This window comes from Malania oleifera, chromosome 12 (genome assembly GCF_029873635.1).
Source record: "Malania oleifera isolate guangnan ecotype guangnan chromosome 12, ASM2987363v1, whole genome shotgun sequence".
NCBI classification, from domain to species: Eukaryota; Viridiplantae; Streptophyta; class Magnoliopsida; order Santalales; family Ximeniaceae; genus Malania; species Malania oleifera.
Window position 1 is genome coordinate 29304143 of NC_080428.1, and position 19698 is coordinate 29323840.

General features: G+C 34.8%; 1 pseudogene; it reads right to left on the minus strand.

The window, feature by feature from the left end:
- Positions 1 to 679: 679 nt before the first annotated feature.
- The window catches only part of LOC131144544 (putative ALA-interacting subunit 2), a 70975-nt pseudogene continuing 51956 nt past the window's right edge, over positions 680 to 19698 (minus strand).

Genomic DNA, 19698 nt, shown 5'->3' on the forward strand with positions numbered 1-19698 from the left:
TAACAACAAACAACATCTCTGCTAAATAATCAGTAAAAGATAAAATAAAATTCCATCCAAATTTCAAAGAAAAAATCAAATAAGACCAAGAAGCCGATGATTGGATTCACCCATGTAATTTGGTTCATGAAAGTATATCCACAAATTGTTGGAGGCTTGGAACACCCAGATTTATGATGGTAAATAATCATCACAAGCACCAGTTTCTCCAGGAGATCTTAAAGCGGTAGGAGCAAGAAGGCCAAGAGAAACCCATCCACCTGCACCTGCACTTTGGCAATGAGCATTTGATGCAAGAAGGGCAATTGCAAGAATTGTAGTTGCAAAAGTTTAATGGATTGCAGCTACAGAGTTTGCGGTCACAGCAAATTGGTCTTTCCAGATGAAGAGAACAACCGACACAGCAGCAAATCCATGAGGATTTGAAATAAGACATCCCATAGAGCCACTTCCAGAAGCGACAAGTTTTACAACTCACATGATTTTTGGGCATTAAAGGATCTGGGTTTGGGACCACAAAATTAGCAACCTCTTTGCTGAGTATTGAAGTAGGTGCAAGGCCTTCAATGGATTTTAATTCCTCCTCGAGAAACCAAATCTCTTTTTCCAGCATCTAAAGCTCTCGGGGCTTACCGTACAAGTCGAGGAACTCCGGCGGTGACATGGGGAGGGGCAGTTGCAGCGATGGCACCATAGACAAGTAGTAGCCAGAAGCATACATCGAGATCTACTGGTGGTTACCCCAAACAAAAGGAGAGACGAAGAAATGGAAAATGTGATGGCTGATGACGGTACTAAATAAAAATGGAAGTAAGAAAAAAATAAGATTATAAATTGCAGCCCAATAGACAACGTACTCCCAAAAGAAGTAAATAAAACAGAGCAATAATGGAGTTGCTCTCATCGGAGGATTTGGATGCAGTGTAGGAATTCCAGTCCACTAGAAGAGACGATGAAGATCCCGCCATCTGCTGATTGTCGTCGCCAGAGCCCTTGATGACTGTCGAGTACTTGCTGTCGATGTCCAGATCGATGTTCAGCATCGGCAACGACGCGACGTCCATGTACTCGATCTCTAATTCCGAAGTTTGATTCTTTGCACAGCTTCATCGCAACACGAACGAGACCTTGATTGAAGGAAGCTCTGCGAAGAGAATCACAAGAGCAGCAACAAAAAACACTCTGATACCATGTTAAATAAATAAAATTGTATTATTTCAGAATTGATTACCAAATGAATATATAGAATATCAGTATTTATACTAGTACATGAACTAACTCAACTAAAAACTGAATTAAGAAGGAGCATCGGGGGTTCGATTCCAGGTAGATACACTCACGGAGCTAGCAGTACCTGTGGATGGTGAGAATTTACTTTGTGAGCCACTAGGGATCGTGCATGGTGAGAGTTCATTCTGTGAGCCAGTGGGGACCTTGGATGGTGAGAGTTCTCTGTGAGCCAGCGGGGATCGTGGATGGTAATGGAGATGTGTCCTGGGGGTCAGGTTAGCCAAATGTCCAACTGATGCACGAAAGCCGTGTCCACATTCCGGGCTTTACTTGATCAGCGAGACCTAGGGGGAGGACGCTGATCCGTAACTTTGGTGCCACACCAGGGGGTCCAAAGGGCTTGTTGGTGGCTGGAGTTCCTATGTTATAAAAAAAATAATAAAAAGAACTGAATTAACAACTAATTAAGAACTAGCTAAACTAACTAAAACAGTATTTGTTAATAACGTGTTATGGGGATGGAGATTGAAAGAAGTCAAAAACAGGAAATTTCAACATGCAAAATATATAGCAATTGTGCTGAACCAGAACTTGTGTTATTTAAACAATCAAGGAAATGTCACAAAGGTGAGAAATGATCAAGGTAAAGCAGTTGAATTGGCCCATGGCAATGATATTGATATGAAATATTATAACTCAAGGTCATCAGTGAACCCATGGAAATGAAGTCACAATATGGAAAAAACCATTAGTGTCAATCATTCTAATTTTTTATTTCTTAAAAAAAAATAATGTAATACACAATGAATCCTAAAGCTAGACAATGGAACTCATAAATTCAATAAAAAAAAAAATCAGCGCAAATCAATAATGTGTGTCACTGCAAAACACAGGAAGGAATTTTATGTAGTCACAAACACATCAACCATCTTGAGCTCCAAGGATGTATGCTGTTTAAATTAAGGTGCCAAGTGGATATATGCAGAGATATTAAGCAGATGTGCTGGCATCCATAGACATGTACCTTGGATTTTTCACACGAAGCAACATGAAAGCAATGGAGATGAATATACAAGAAACACCAACAGAAATGTAGGCAATCCCGAGGAAGTCATTCTTTCCTCCCAACCAGCTAGATGTTGAAAGAACAAGCTTCTTTTTGCCACCAAAACTGTAAGTGTTGTAGTTGTTCAAGAGTCTTAACTTCTATGACATCATCTTCCTCTAAATCCTCATCAATTCTTCCATACAACTTCCGGAAGCTAGGAAGGGCCGCAGTACGCATCCACACAATGAGATCCTCTTGATCGCTTAACTAATAGATATGGCCATCGCCCCACAAGGAAAAAAGGAAAAGAGAAAATTTGTCAAAGCTTGATTTCTAGCGAAAAAATGTCAAAAGAAGTTTTATTAGAACAGGGGAAGAAGTATTCATTTCCCTCCTGCACATGGAACGCATGCAGATGATTGATCTCGTAGGGTATAAACTTAACAAAGATATGCCTGACCAAAACAAATACCTTTTCAATAGAGCAGAATAAAGAGGAACAGTTCGGCATTTTGCGCCTTGGTTACACATATGATCCATTAAATGGTGTCACACTGTGCCCATTGCATATAAATCCAAAAATAGAGGACATGAAAATTTCATCCTATTTATATAAGTCAATTACAAACCATGTTGAAAGGATTTAAAAAATTATTTTGGACAACAATATAAAGGATGGTAACTTTCATTTGTTCCTCTGGTTCAGCTAATTCTCAAAAACTAAGTATCCATAAACTATCATGCATTAATTATATGGGTTACCTATTTGATATATCAGTTAAATATTCTGTGTTCGAAAAAAGCTAGTCATGTAGTATAGTAGGGATAGTGATAAGATAAAAAAGGTATATAAACAACAAGTGGATTGGTTACAAAAGGTTATTGCAAAATTTGTGCAAGTGACAGAATATTCAAGAAATTAAATATTATGCTTTTAGAATTTAAGCATTCAAGAATTTTGCTCCTCTGCACCTAGTGGGGAGCAGCACTTTGGACATATCACCAAGCAGTGTTCTTATTTGACATGCTTATGGAGGAATCTTGCTCTCTACGTCACAAAGTTTTTCTCCTAGGATTTCCGCCATCGAAGACTTCGGAAGAATCAGCACTGTGTCTTGATGGCAACAGGATCTCTCATTGAGAAGTTCTCATGGATTCAAAAGGAGATGACAGAACAGATGCATAAATGTTGGATCCAGATCGATGGAAAGACCTCCAATCTGAGGCTGTACAAAGTGGCAGGCAGTCCTCATCTGTTCATCCTGAAATATTATCAATCTCGCATTAGGGGGGGTGAGATTTCCTACAGTTGCAGCTAACTAGTTTTCTGATGGCTTGTTGATCATTGGTCGGTCATGAAAGGGTTTTCGTTGGTGTGCCGTATTGGATGGCGATTTACTTAACAGAGGTGGCAAAGTTTCTAGAGTTAGGGATAGGGTGGAAAGGAAAGAGATAATCGGTGTTCATACGCGGTGGCTTAAAAGGTGATGGTGGCAAAGCTTTGGTAATGAGTTTGTGAGTTGGCTAGGGATCTCTGCCCTGATGCTGATGAAAAAGGTGAAGGAAGCAAGTGAGTTCACCAATCATGGAGTCAGGTGGTGGTGGCAAAGAAGAAAGGCGTAGGGGAAGGATAAGAATGTAAATGAAGTGGTGTGTCATGGAGCCAGGCTGTGGTGGCAAGGAAAGGTCAGATTTGTACTCAATGTGGTGATGAGTTAAATTGAGTTGCATTTGAAGAAGCCTGGGCATTCATCGCCAGAAGCCATGAAGTCTCATCTGGAGACAACGATCCCTACAGCAAAGGCAGCTAGGGCTGCGGAAGGAGCCGCAAGGTTGGTTGATGTGACCAAGTTTTCTCTTGGGAAGGACGAGGAGATGAAGATGGGTCAGAATGTTTGTTGAATGTCATGGACTTGGGCCAGTTACTTGAAAAAAGGAGTTTGTTTTGTATCCAAGGTGAGCCAGACACTGAAGCAGGCCATACTCAGGTGACAGGGTCTCAGTCCAAGAAACACTATTTGGAAAGAAAAGAGGGCACTTTTTCTTCCCAGTAGGGCCACTATTGAATACGGCAATACACCCATAATCTGACAGGAGGCAGGTTCAATAGCCCATGGATCTTATCAGTATTCAAATAGACGATGCTGGAAATTTTTATGTTGAGAAATCTGAGTTGATCTAAGCCTGACTTAGACACTGGAAATCATTTTCAGAAAAGGGAAAAAAATGGTTGGCACATCTCGGAATAGAACAATAATTATGATAGTGATTTGCACGTAAAAGTAGTCTATTCTTGGACGATTCATGAAAAATTGGATTATGTTTTTGACTCTTCCGACACATGTTAAAAAAATAAAATTGTATTATTCCGGAATTGATTACCAAATGAATATACAGAGTATCAGTGTTTATACTAGTACATGAGCTAACTCAACTAAAAAACTGAATTAAGAAGTAAATTAACAACTAATCTAACAATTAGCCAAACTAACTAAAACAGTATATGTTAATAACACACTTGGGATATTTCTTATATGTCTCTTCCACTTGAAGGTTTGGAGGGGCTATCTATCTTTTAGGAGGGGAGATTGGGTGCAGACTTGGTTGTGAATCATGCAGGGATGGGATATATACCTACTCCTGTGGAGGAGGTCAATATGCAGGATGTTTGTGCTCAAAAACTTCTAAATGATATGGGACTGTGTTGGAAGGAATAAAGTTTGATTCGATAGAGCTGAAAGAAAAGTGACTAAAGATCAACAGGAATTAGCAAAATTACAGTGCTCTATTATAATAGGAATAGATAAAGGAAGGTTTTCTTAATTAGGATGTGCTAGTTTTTTTTTTTTATTACTTTGTTTTTTATTTTGATTTCTCGATGTCTCTGTTATGAGATCTTGTCCTCTCCTGGGTTCGTTGTAATTCTCTCTGTTCTCTTTCTTAATATATGTCGTAAGTCTGAAAAAAATTGAAGAATCAAAGAAGAAAATACAACACTTAAGGTTAGAGATGAAGAGAAGTAAAGAGGGGAAGAAAAAACCAGTCAGCAGGTTTCGCGGGGCCTTACATACAGCTCTAGGTCTACCCTCTTACCTATTAATAAAAAAAATAAAAAATAAAAAATAAAAGATTTAAGGATAAAAATACCCCCACTCACACAACCTAAGTACTAAAATAACATCCTTTTTTGCCAAATGAATATTACATACTAAAATAAAATTGTATTATTCCGGAATTGATTACCGAATGAATATATAGAGTATCAGTGTACATGAGCTAACTCAACTGAAAAACTGAATTAAGAAGTGAATTAACAACTAATCTAACAATTAGCTAAACTAACTAAAACAGTATATGTTAATAACACACTTGGGATATTTCTTATATGCCTCCTCCACTTGAAGGTTTGGAGGGGCTATCTATCTTTTAGGAGGGGAGATTGGGTGTAGACTTGGTTGTGAATCATGCAGGGATGGGATATATACCTACTCCTGTGGAGGATGTCAATATGCAGGATGTTTGTGCTCAAAAACTTCTAAATGATATGGGACTGTCTTGGAAGGAATAAAGTTTGATTGGATAGAGCTGAAAGAAAAGTGACTAAAGATCAACAGGAATTAGCAAAATTACAGTGCTCTATTATAATAGGAATAGATAAATGAAGGTTTTCTTAATTAGGATGTGCTAGTTTTTTTTTTTTTTTTATTACTTTGTTTTTTATTTTGATTTCTCGATGTCTCTGTTAAGAGATCTTGTCCTCTCCTAGGTTCGTTGTAATTCTCGCTGTTCTCTTTCTTAATATATGTCGTAAGTCTGAAATAAATTGAAGAATCAAAGAAGAAAATACAACACTTAAGGTTAGAGATGAAGAGAAGTAAAGAGGGGAAGAAAAAACCAGTCAGCAGGTTTCGCGGGGCCTTACATACAGCTCTAGGTCTACCCTCTTACCTATTAATAAAAAAAATAAAAAATAAAAAATAAAAGATTTAAGGATAAAAATACCCCCACTCACACAACCTAAGTACTAAAATAACATCCTTTTTTGCCAAATGAATATTACGTACTAAAATAAAATTGTATTATTCCGGAATTGATTACCGAATGAATGTATAGAGTATCAGTGTACATGAGCTAACTCAACTGAAAAACTGAATTAAGAAGTGAATTAACAACTAATCTAACAATTAGCTAAACTAACTAAAACAGTATATGTTAATAACACTCTTGGGATATTTCTTATATGCCTCCTCCACTTGAAGGTTTGGAGGGGCTATCTATCTTTTAGGAGGGGAGATTGGGTGTAGACTTGGTTGTGAATCATGCAGGGATGGGATATATACCTACTGCTGTGGAGGATGTCAATATACAGGATGTTTGTGCTCAAAAACTTCTAAATGATATGGGACTGTCTTGGAAGGAATAAAGTTTGATTCGATAGAGCTGAAAGAAAAGTGACTAAAGATCAACAGGAATTAGCAAAATTACAGTGCTCTATTATAATAGGAATAGATAAAGGAAGGTTTTCTTAATTAGGATGTGCTAGTTTTTTTTTTTTTTTTATTACTTTGTTTTTTATTTTGATTTCTCGATGTCTCTGTTAAGAGATCTTGTCCTCTCCTAGGTTCGTTGTAATTCTCGCTGTTCTCTTTCTTAATATATGTCGTCTGAAATAAATTGAAGAATCAAAGAAGAAAATACAACACTTAAGGTTAGAGATGAAGAGAAGTAAAGAGGGGAAGAAAAAACCAGTCAGCAGGTTTCGCGGGGCCTTACATACAGCTCTAGGTCTACCCTCTTACCTATTAATAAAAAAAATAAAAAATAAAAAATAAAAGATTTAAGGATAAAAATACCCCCACTCACACAACCTAAGTACTAAAATAACATCCTTTTTCGCCAAATGAATATTACGTACTAAAATAAAATTGTATTATTCCGGAATTGATTACCGAATGAATGTATAGAGTATCAGTGTACATGAGCTAACTCAACTGAAAAACTGAATTAAGAAGTGAATTAACAACTAATCTAACAATTAGCTAAACTAACTAAAACAGTATATGTTAATAACACTCTTGGGATATTTCTTATATGCCTCCTCCACTTGAAGGTTTGGAGGGGCTATCTATCTTTTAGGAGGGGAGATTGGGTGCAGACTTGGTTGTGAATCATGCAGGGATGGGATATATACCTACTCCTGTGGAGGAGGTCAATATGCAGGATGTTTGTGCTCAAAAACTTCTAAATGATATGGGACTGTCTTGGAAGGAATAAAGTTTGATTCGATAGAGCTGAAAGAAAAGTGACTAAAGATCAACAGGAATTAGCAAAATTACAGTGCTCTATTATAATAGGAATAGATAAAGGAAGGTTTTCTTAATTAGGATGTGCTAGTTTTTTTTTTTTTATTACTTTGTTTTTTATTTTGATTTCTCGATGTCTCTATTACGAGATCTTGTCCTCTCCTGGGTTCGTTGTAATTCTTTCTGTTCTCTTTCTTAATATATGTCGTAAGTCTGAAATAAATTGAAGAATCAAAGTAGAAAATAAAACACTTAAGGTTAGAGATGAAGAGAAGTAAAGAGGGGAAGAAAAAACCAGTCAGCAGGTTTCGCGGGGCCTTACATACAGCTCTAGGTCTACCCTCTTACCTATTAATAAAAAAAATAAAAAATAAAAAATAAAAGATTTAAGGATAAAAATACCCCCACTCACACAACCTAAGTACTAAAATAACATCCTTTTTCGCCAAATGAATATAACATACTAAAATAAAATTGTATTATTCCGGAATTGATTACCGAATGAATATATAGAGTATCAGTGTACATGAGCTAACTCAACTGAAAAACTGAATTAAGAAGTGAATTAACAACTAATCTAACAATTAGCTAAACTAACTAAAACAGTATATGTTAATAACACGCTTGGGATATTTCTTATATGCCTCCTCCACTTGAAGGTTTGGAGGGGCTATCTATGTTTTAGGAGGGGAGATTGGGTGTAGACTTGGTTGTGAATCATGCAGGGATGGGATATATACCTACTCCTGTGGAGGAGGTCAATATGCAGGATGTTTGTGCTCAAAAACTTCTAAATGATATGGGACTGTCTTGGAAGGAATAAAGTTTGATTGGATAGAGCTGAAAGAAAAGTGACTAAAGATCAACAGGAATTAGCAAAATTACAGTGCTCTATTATAATAGGAATAGATAAAGGAAGGTTTTCTTAATTAGGATGTGCTAGTTTTTTTTTTTTTTTTATTACTTTGTATTTTATTTTGATTTCCCGATGTCTCTGTTATGAGATCTTGTCCCCTCCTGGGTTCGTTGTAATTCTCTCTGTTCCCTTTCTTAATATATGTCGTAAGTCTGAAATAAATTGAAGAATCAAAGTAGAAAATAAAACACTTAAGGTTAGAGATGAAGAGAAGTAAAGAGGGGAAGAAAAAACCAGTCAGCAGGTTTCGCGGGGCCTTACATACAGCTCTAGGTCTACCCTCTTACCTATTAATAAAAAAAATAAAAAATAAAAAATAAAAGATTTAAGGATAAAAATACCCCCACTCACACAACCTAAGTACTAAAATAACATCCTTTTTTGCCAAATGAACATAACATACTAAAATAAAATTGTATTATTCCGGAATTGATTACCGAATGAATATATAGAGTATCAGTGTACATGAGCTAACTCAACTGAAAAACTGAATTAAGAAGTGAATTAACAACTAATCTAACAATTAGCTAAACTAACTAAAACAGTATATGTTAATAACACGCTTGGGATATTTCTTATATGCCTCCTCCACTTGAAGGTTTGGAGGGGCTATCTATGTTTTAGGAGGGGAGATTGGGTGTAGACTTGGTTGTGAATCATGCAGGGATGGGATATATACCTACTCCTGTGGAGGAGGTCAATATGCAGGATGTTTGTGCTCAAAAACTTCTAAATGATATGGGACTGTCTTGGAAGGAATAAAGTTTGATTGGATAGAGCTGAAAGAAAAGTGACTAAAGATCAACAGGAATTAGCAAAATTACAGTGCTCTATTATAATAGGAATAGATAAAGGAAGGTTTTCTTAATTAGGATGTGCTAGTTTTTTTTTTTTATTACTTTGTTTTTTATTTTGATTTCTCGATGTCTCTGTTATGAGATCTTGTCCTCTCCTGGGTTCGTTGTAATTCTCTCTGTTCTCTTTCTTAATATATGTCGTAAGTCTGAAATAAATTGAAGAATCAAAGTAGAAAATAAAACACTTAAGGTTAGAGATGAAGAGAAGTAAAGAGGGGAAGAAAAAACCAGTCAGCAGGTTTCGCGGGGCCTTACATACAGCTCTAGGTCTACCCTCTTACCTATTAATAAAAAAAATAAAAAATAAAAAATAAAAGATTTAAGGATAAAAATACCCCCACTCACACAACCTAAGTACTAAAATAACATCCTTTTTTGCCAAATGAACATAACATACTAAAATAAAATTGTATTATTCCGGAATTGATTACCGAATGAATATATAGAGTATCAGTGTACATGAGCTAACTCAACTGAAAAACTGAATTAAGAAGTGAATTAACAACTAATCTAACAATTAGCTAAACTAACTAAAACAGTATATGTTAATAACACGCTTGGGATATTTCTTATATGCCTCCTCCACTTGAAGGTTTGGAGGGGCTATCTATCTTTTAGGAGGGGAGATTGGGTGTAGACTTGGTTGTGAATCATGCAGGGATGGGATATATACCTACTCCTGTGGAGGAGGTCAATATGCAGGACGTTTGTGCTCAAAAACTTCTAAATGATATGGGACTGTCTTGGAAGGAATAAAGTTTGATTGGATAGAGCTGAAAGAAAAGTGACTAAAGATCAACAGGAATTAGCAAAATTACAGTGCTCTATTATAATAGGAATAGATAAAGGAAGGTTTTCTTAATTAGGATGTGCTAGTTTTTTTTTTTTATTACTTTGTTTTTTATTTTGATTTCTCGATGTCTCTGTTATGAGATCTTGTCCTCTCCTGGGTTCGTTGTAATTCTCTCTGTTCTCTTTCTTAATATATGTCGTAAGTCTGAAATAAATTGAAGAATCAAAGAAGAAAATAAAACACTTAAGGTTAGAGATGAAGAGAAGTAAAGAGGGGAAGAAAAAACCATTCAGCAGGTTTTGCGGGGCCTTACATACAGCTCTAGGTCTACCCTCTTACCTATTAATAAAAAAAATAAAAAATAAAAAATAAAAGATTTAAGGATAAAAATACCCCCACTCACACAACCTAAGTACTAAAATAACATCCTTTTTTGCCAAATGAATATAACATACTAAAATAAAATTGTATTATTCCGGAATTGATTACCGAATGAATATATAGAGTATCAGTGTACATGAGCTAACTCAACTGAAAAACTGAATTAAGAAGTGAATTAACAACTAATCTAACAATTAGCTAAACTAACTAAAACAGTATATGTTAATAACACTCTTGGGATATTTCTTATATGCCTCCTCCACTTGAAGGTTTGGAGGGGCTATCTATCTTTTAGGAGGGGAGATTGGGTGTAGACTTGGTTGTGAATCATGCAGGGATGGGATATATACCTACTCCTGTGGAGGATGTCAATATGCAGGATGTTTGTGCTCAAAAACTTCTAAATGATATGGGACTGTCTTGGAAGGAATAAAGTTTGATTGGATAGAGCTGAAAGAAAAGTGACTAAAGATCAACAGGAATTAGCAAAATTACAGTGCTCTATTATAATAGGAATAGATAAAGGAAGGTTTTCTTAATTAGGATGTGCTAGTTTTTTTTTTTTTTATTACTTTGTTTTTTATTTTGATTTCTCGATGTCTCTGTTAAGAGATCTTGTCCTCTCCTAGGTTCGTTGTAATTCTCTCTGTTCTCTTTCTTAATATATGTCGTAAGTCTGAAATAAATTGAAGAATCAAAGAAGAAAATACAACACTTAAGGTTAGAGATGAAGAGAAGTAAAGAGGGGAAGAAAAAACCAGTCAGCAGGTTTCGCGGGGCCTTACATACAGCTCTAGGTCTACCCTCTTACCTATTAATAAAAAAAATAAAAAATAAAAAATAAAAGATTTAAGGATAAAAATACCCCCACTCACACAACCTAAGTACTAAAATAACATCCTTTTTTGCCAAATGAATATAACATACTAAAATAAAATTGTATTATTCCGGAATTGATTACCGAATGAATATATAGAGTATCAGTGTACATGAGCTAACTCAACTGAAAAACTGAATTAAGAAGTGAATTAACAACTAATCTAACAATTAGCTAAACTAACTAAAACAGTATATGTTAATAACACGCTTGGGATATTTCTTATATGCCTCCTCCACTTGAAGGTTTGGAGGGGCTATCTATCTTTTAGGAGGGGAGATTGGGTGTAGACTTGGTTGTGAATCATGCAGGGATGGGATATATACCTACTCCTGTGGAGGAGGTCAATATGCAGGATGTTTGTGCTCAAAAACTTCTAAATGATATGGGACTGTCTTGGAAGGAATAAAGTTTGATTGGATAGAGCTGAAAGAAAAGTGACTAAGGATCAACAAGAATTAGCAAAATTACAGTGCTCTATTATAATAGGAATAGATAAAGAAAGGTTTTCTTAATTAGGATGTGCTAGTTTTTTTTTTTTTTTATTACTTTGTATTTTATTTTGATTTCTCGATGTCTCTGTTATGAGATCTTGTCCTCTCCTGGGTTCGTTGTAATTCTCTCTGTTCTCTTTCTTAATATATGTCGTAAGTCTGAAATAAATTGAAGAATCAAAGAAGAAAATACAACACTTAAGGTTAGAGATGAAGAGAAGTAAAGAGGGGAAGAAAAAACCAGTCAGCAGGTTTCGCGGGGCCTTACATACAGCTCTAGGTCTACCCTCTTACCTATTAATAAAAAAAATAAAAAATAAAAAATAAAAGATTTAAGGATAAAAATACCCCCACTCACACAACCTAAGTACTAAAATAACATCCTTTTTCGCCAAATGAATATAACATACTAAAATAAAATTGTATTATTCCGGAATTGATTACCGAATGAATATATAGAGTATCAGTGTACATGAGCTAACTCAACTGAAAAACTGAATTAAGAAGTGAATTAACAACTAATCTAACAATTAGCTAAACTAACTAAAACAGTATATGTTAATAACACTCTTGGGATATTTCTTATATGCCTCCTCCACTTGAAGGTTTGGAGGGGCTATCTATCTTTTAGGAGGGGAGATTGGGTGTAGACTTGGTTGTGAATCATGCAGGGATGGGATATATACCTACTCCTGTGGAGGAGGTCAATATGCAGGATGTTTGTGCTCAAAAACTTCTAAATGATATGGGACTGTCTTGGAAGGAATAAAGTTTGATTGGATAGAGCTGAAAGAAAAGTGACTAAAGATCAACAGGAATTAGCAAAATTACAGTGCTCTATTATAATAGGAATAGATAAAGGAAGGTTTTCTTAATTAGGATGTGCTAGTTTTTTTTTTTTTTTTTTATTACTTTGTATTTTATTTTTATTTCCCGATGTCTCTGTTATGAGATCTTGTCCCCTCCTAGGTTCGTTGTAATTCTCTCTGTTCCCTTTCTTAATATATGTCGTAAGTCTGAAATAAATTGAAGAATCAAAGAAGAAAGTACAACAATTAAGGTTAGAGATGAAGAGAAGTAAAGAGGGGAAGAAAAAACCAGTCAGCAGGTTTCGCGGGGCCTTACATACAGCTCTAGGTCTACCCTCTTACCTATTAATAAAAAAAATAAAAAATAAAAAATAAAAGATTTAAGGATAAAAATACCCCCACTCACACAACCTAAGTACTAAAATAACATCCTTTTTCGCCAAATGAATATAACATACTAAAATAAAATTGTATTATTCCGGAATTGATTACCGAATGAATATATAGAGTATCAGTGTACATGAGCTAACTCAACTGAAAAACTGAATTAAGAAGTGAATTAACAACTAATCTAACAATTAGCTAAACTAACTAAAACAGTATATGTTAATAACACTCTTGGGATATTTCTTATATGCCTCCTCCACTTGAAGGTTTGGAGGGGCTATCTATCTTTTAGGAGGGGAGATTGGGTGTAGACTTGGTTGTGAATCATGCAGGGATGGGATATATACCTACTCCTGTGGAGGAGGTCAATATGCAGGATGTTTGTGCTCAAAAACTTCTAAATGATATGGGACTGTCTTGGAAGGAATAAAGTTTGATTGGATAGAGCTGAAAGAAAAGTGACTAAAGATCAACAGGAATTAGCAAAATTACAGTGCTCTATTATAATAGGAATAGATAAAGGAAGGTTTTCTTAATTAGGATGTGCTAGTTTTTTTTTTTTTTTTTATTACTTTGTATTTTATTTTGATTTCCCGATGTCTCTGTTATGAGATCTTGTCCCCTCCTGGGTTCGTTGTAATTCTCTCTGTTCCCTTTCTTAATATATGTCGTAAGTCTGAAATAAATTGAAGAATCAAAGAAGAAAGTACAACAATTAAGGTTAGAGATGAAGAGAAGTAAAGAGGGGAAGAAAAAACCAGTCAGCAGGTTTCGCGGGGCCTTACATACAGCTCTAGGTCTACCCTCTTACCTATTAATAAAAAAAATAAAAAATAAAAAATAAAAGATTTAAGGATAAAAATACCCCCACTCACACAACCTAAGTACTAAAATAACATCCTTTTTCGCCAAATGAATATAACATACTAAAATAAAATTGTATTATTCCGGAATTGATTACCGAATGAATATATAGAGTATCAGTGTACATGAGCTAACTCAACTGAAAAACTGAATTAAGAAGTGAATTAACAACTAATCTAACAATTAGCTAAACTAACTAAAACAGTATATGTTAATAACACGCTTGGGATATTTCTTATATGCCTCCTCCACTTGAAGGTTTGGAGGGGCTATCTATCTTTTAGGAGGGGAGATTGGGTGTAGACTTGGTTGTGAATCATGCAGGGATGGGATATATACCTACTCCTGTGGAGGAGGTCAATATGCAGGATGTTTGTGCTCAAAAACTTCTAAATGATATGGGACTGTCTTGGAAGGAATAAAGTTTGATTGGATAGAGCTGAAAGAAAAGTGACTAAAGATCAACAGGAATTAGCAAAATTACAGTGCTCTATTATAATAGGAATAGATAAAGGAAGGTTTTCTTAATTAGGATGTGCTAGTTTTTTTTTTTTTATTACTTTGTTTTTTATTTTGATTTCTCGATGTCTCTGTTATGAGATCTTGTCCTCTCCTGGGTTCGTTGTAATTCTCTCTGTTCTCTTTCTTAATATATGTCGTAAGTCTGAAAAAAATTGAAGAATCAAAGAAGAAAATACAACACTTAAGGTTAGAGATGAAGAGAAGTAAAGAGGGGAAGAAAAAACCAGTCAGCAGGTTTCGCGGGGCCTTACATACAGCTCTAGGTCTACCCTCTTACCTATTAATAAAAAAAATAAAAAATAAAAAATAAAAGATTTAAGGATAAAAATACCCCCACTCACACAACCTAAGTACTAAAATAACATCCTTTTTTGCCAAATGAATATAACATACTGAAATAAAATTGTATTATTCCGGAATTGACTACCGAATGAATATATAGAGTATCAGTGTACATGAGCTAACTCAACTGAAAAACTGAATTAAGAAGTGAATTAACAACTAATCTAACAATTAGCTAAACTAACTAAAACAGTATATGTTAATAACACGCTTGGGATATTTCTTACATGCCTCCTCCACTTGAAGGTTTGGAGGGGCTATCTATCTTTTAGGAGGGGAGATTGGGTGTAGACTTGGTTGTGAATCATGCAGGGATGGGATATATACCTACTCCTGTGGAGGAGGTCAATATGCAGGATGTTTGTGCTCAAAAACTTCTAAATGATATGGGACTGTCTTGGAAGGAATAAAGTTTGATTGGATAGAGCTGAAAGAAAAGTGACTAAAGATCAACAGGAATTAGCAAAATTACAGTGCTCTATTATAATAGGAATAGATAAAGGAAGGTTTTCTTAATTAGGATGTGCTAGTTTTTTTTTTTTATTACTTTGTTTTTTATTTTGATTTCTCGATGTCTCTGTTATGAGATCTTGTCCTCTCCTGGGTTCGTTGTAATTCTCTCTGTTCTCTTTCTTAATATATGTCGTAAGTCTGAAATAAATTGAAGAATCAAAGAAGAAAATACAACACTTAAGGTTAGAGATGAAGAGAAGTAAAGAGGGGAAGAAAAAACCAGTCAGCAGGTTTCGCGGGGCCTTACATACAGCTCTAGGTCTACCCTCTTACCTATTAATAAAAAAAATAAAAAATAAAAAATAAAAGATTTAAGGATAAAAATACCCCCACTCACACAACCTAAGTACTAAAATAACATCCTTTTTGCCAATGAATATAACATACTAAAATAAAATTGTATTATTCCGGAATTGATTACCGAATGAATATATAGAGTATCAGTGTACATGAGCTAACTCAACTGAAAAACTGAATTAAGAAGTGAATTAACAACTAATCTAACAATTAGCTAAACTAACTAAAACAGTATATGTTAATAACACACTTGGGATATTTCTTATATGCCTCCTCCACTTGAAGGTTTGGAGGGGCTATCTATCTTTTAGGAGGGGAGATTGGGTGTAGACTTGGTTGTGAATCATGCAGGGATGGGATATATACCTACTCCTGTGGAGGAGGTCAATATGCAGGATGTTTGTGCTCAAAAACTTCTAAATGATATGGGACTGTCTTGGAAGGAATAAAGTTTGATTGGATAGAGCTGAAAGAAAAGTGACTAAAGATCAACAGGAATTAGCAAAATTACAGTGCTCTATTATAATAGGAATAGATAAAGGAAGGTTTTCTTAATTAGGATGTGCTAGTTTTTTTTTTTTTATTACTTTGTTTTTTATTTTGATTTCTCGATGTCTCTGTTATGAGATCTTGTCCTCTCCTGGGTTCGTTGTAATTCTCTCTGTTCTCTTTCTTAATATATGTCGTAAGTCTGAAATAAATTGAAGAATCAAAGAAGAAAATACAACACTTAAGGTTAGAGATGAAGAGAAGTAAAGAGGGGAAGAAAAAACCAGTCAGCAGGTTTCGCGGGGCCTTACATACAGCTCTAGGTCTACCCTCTTACCTATTAATAAAAAAAATAAAAAATAAAAAATAAAAGATTTAAGGATAAAAATACCCCCACTCACACAACCTAAGTACTAAAATAACATCCTTTTTTGCCAAATGAATATAACATACTAAAATAAAATTGTATTATTCCGGAATTGATTACCGAATGAATATATAGAGTATCAGTGTACATGAGCTAACTCAACTGAAAAACTGAATTAAGAAGTGAATTAACACCTAATCTAACAATTAGCTAAACTAACTAAAACAGTATATGTTAATAACACACTTGGGATATTTCTTATATGCCTCCTCCACTTGAAGGTTTGGAGGGGCTATCTATCTTTTAGGAGGGGAGATTGGGTGTAGACTTGGTTGTGAATCATGCAGGGATGGGATATATACCTACTCCTGTGGAGGAGGTCAATATGCAGGATGTTTGTGCTCAAAAACTTCTAAATGATATGGGACTGTCTTGGAAGGAATAAAGTTTGATTGGATAGAGCTGAAAGAAAAGTGACTAAAGATCAACAGGAATTAGCAAAATTACAGTGCTCTATTATAATAGGAATAGATAAAGCAAGGTTTTCTTAATGAGGATGTGCTAGTTTTTTTTTTTTTATTACTTTGTATTTTATTTTGATTTCTCGATGTCTCTGTTATGACATCTTGTCCCCTCCTGGGTTCGTTGTAATTCTCTCTGTTCCCTTTCTTAATATATGTCGTAAGTCTGAAATAAATTGAAGAATCAAAGAAGAAAGTACAACAATTAAGGTTAGAGATGAAGAGAAGTAAAGAGGGGAAGAAAAACCGACTCAGCAGGTTTCGCGGGGCCTTACATACAGCTCTAGGTCTACCCTCTTACCTATTAATAAAAAAAATAAAAAATAAAAAATAAAAGATTTAAGGATAAAAATACCCCCACTCACACAACCTAAGTACTAAAATAACATCCTTTTTTGCCAAATGAATACAACATACTAAAATAAAATTGTATTATTCCGGAATTGATTACCGAATGAATATATAGAGTATCAGTGTACATGAGCTAACTCAACTGAAAAACTGAATTAAGAAGTGAATTAACACCTAATCTAACAATTAGCTAAACTAACTAAAACAGTATATGTTAATAACACACTTGGGATATTTCTTATATGCCTCCTCCACTTGAAGGTTTGGAGGGGCTATCTATCTTTTAGGAGGGGAGATTGGGTGTAGACTTGGTTGTGAATCATGCAGGGATGGGATATATACCTACTCCTGTGGAGGAGGTCAATATGCAGGATGTTTGTGCTCAAAAACTTCTAAATGATATGGGACTGTCTTGGAAGGAATAAAGTTTGATTGGATAGAGCTGAAAGAAAAGTGACTAAAGATCAACAGGAATTAGCAAAATTACAGTGCTCTATTATAATAGGAATAGATAAAGGAAGGTTTTCTTAATGAGGATGTGCTAGTTTTTTTTTTTTTATTACTTTGTATTTTATTTTGATTTCTCGATGTCTCTGTTATGAGATCTTGTCCCCTCCTGGGTTCGTTGTAATTCTCTCTGTTCCCTTTCTTAATATATGTCGTAAGTCTGAAATAAATTGAAGAATCAAAGAAGAAAGTACAACAATTAAGGTTAGAGATGAAGAGAAGTAAAGAGGGGAAGAAAAACCGAGTCAGCAGGTTTCGCGGGGCCTTACATACAGCTCTAGGTCTACCCTCTTACCTATTAATAAAAAAAATAAAAAATAAAAAATAAAAGATTTAAGGATAAAAATACCCCCACTCACACAACCTAAGTACTAAAATAACATCCTTTTTTGCCAAATGAATATAACATACTAAAATAAAATTGTATTATTCCGGAATTGATTACCGAATGAATATATAGAGTATCAGTGTACATGAGCTAACTCAACTGAAAAACTGAATTAAGAAGTGAATTAACAACTAATCTAACAATTAGCTAAACTAACTAAAACAGTATATGTTAATAACACACTTGGGATATTTCTTATATGCCTCCTCCACTTGAAGGTTTGGAGGGGCTATCTATCTTTTAGGAGGGGAGATTGGGTGTAGACTTGGTTGTGAATCATGCAGGGATGGGATATATACCTACTCCTGTGGAGGAGGTCAATATGCAGGATGTTTGTGCTCAAAAACTTCTAAATGATATGGGACTGTCTTGGAAGGAATAAAGTTTGATTGGATAGAGCTGAAAGAAAAGTGACTAAAGATCAACAGGAATTAGCAAAATTACAGTGCTCTATTATAATAGGAATGGATAAAGGAAGGTTTTCCTAATTAGGATGTGCTAGTTTTTTTTTTTTATTACTTTGTTTTTTATTTTGATTTCTCGATGTCTCTGTTATGAGATCTTGTCCTCTCTTGGGTTCGTTGTAATTCTCTCTGTTCTCTTTCTTAATATATGTCGTAAGTCTGAAATAAATTGAAGAATCAAAGAAGAAAGTACAACAATTAAGGTTAGAGATGAAGAGAAGTAAAGAGGGGAAGAAAAACCGAGTCAGCAGGTTTCGCGGGGCCTTACATACAGCTCTAGGTCTACCCTCTTACCTATTAATAAAAAAAATAAAAAATAAAAAATAAAAGATTTAAGGATAAAAATACCCCCACTCACACAACCTAAGTACTAAAATAACATCCTTTTTTGCCAAATGAATATAACATACTAAAATAAAATTGTATTATTCCGGAATTGATTACCGAATGAATATATAGAGTATCAGTGTACATGAGCTAACTCAACTGAAAAACTGAATTAAGAAGTGAATTAACAACTAATCTAACAATTAGCCAAACTAACTAAAACAGTATATGTTAATAACACACTTGGGATATTTCTTATATGCCTCCTCCACTTGAAGGTTTGGAGGGGCTATCTATCTTTTAGGAGGGGAGATTGGGTGTAGACTTGGTTGTGAATCATGCAGGGATGGGATATATACCTACTCCTGTGGAGGAGGTCAATATGCAGGATGTTTGTGCTCAAAAACTTCTAAATGATATGGGACTGTCTTGGAAGGAATAAAGTTTGATTGGATAGAGCTGAAAGAAAAGTGACTAAAGATCAACAGGAATTAGCAAAATTACAGTGCTCTATTATAATAGGAATGGATAAAGGAAGGTTTTCCTAATTAGGATGTGCTAGTTTTTTTTTTTTATTACTTTGTTTTTTATTTTGATTTCTCGATGTCTCTGTTATGAGATCTTGTCCTCTCCTGGGTTCGTTGTAATTCT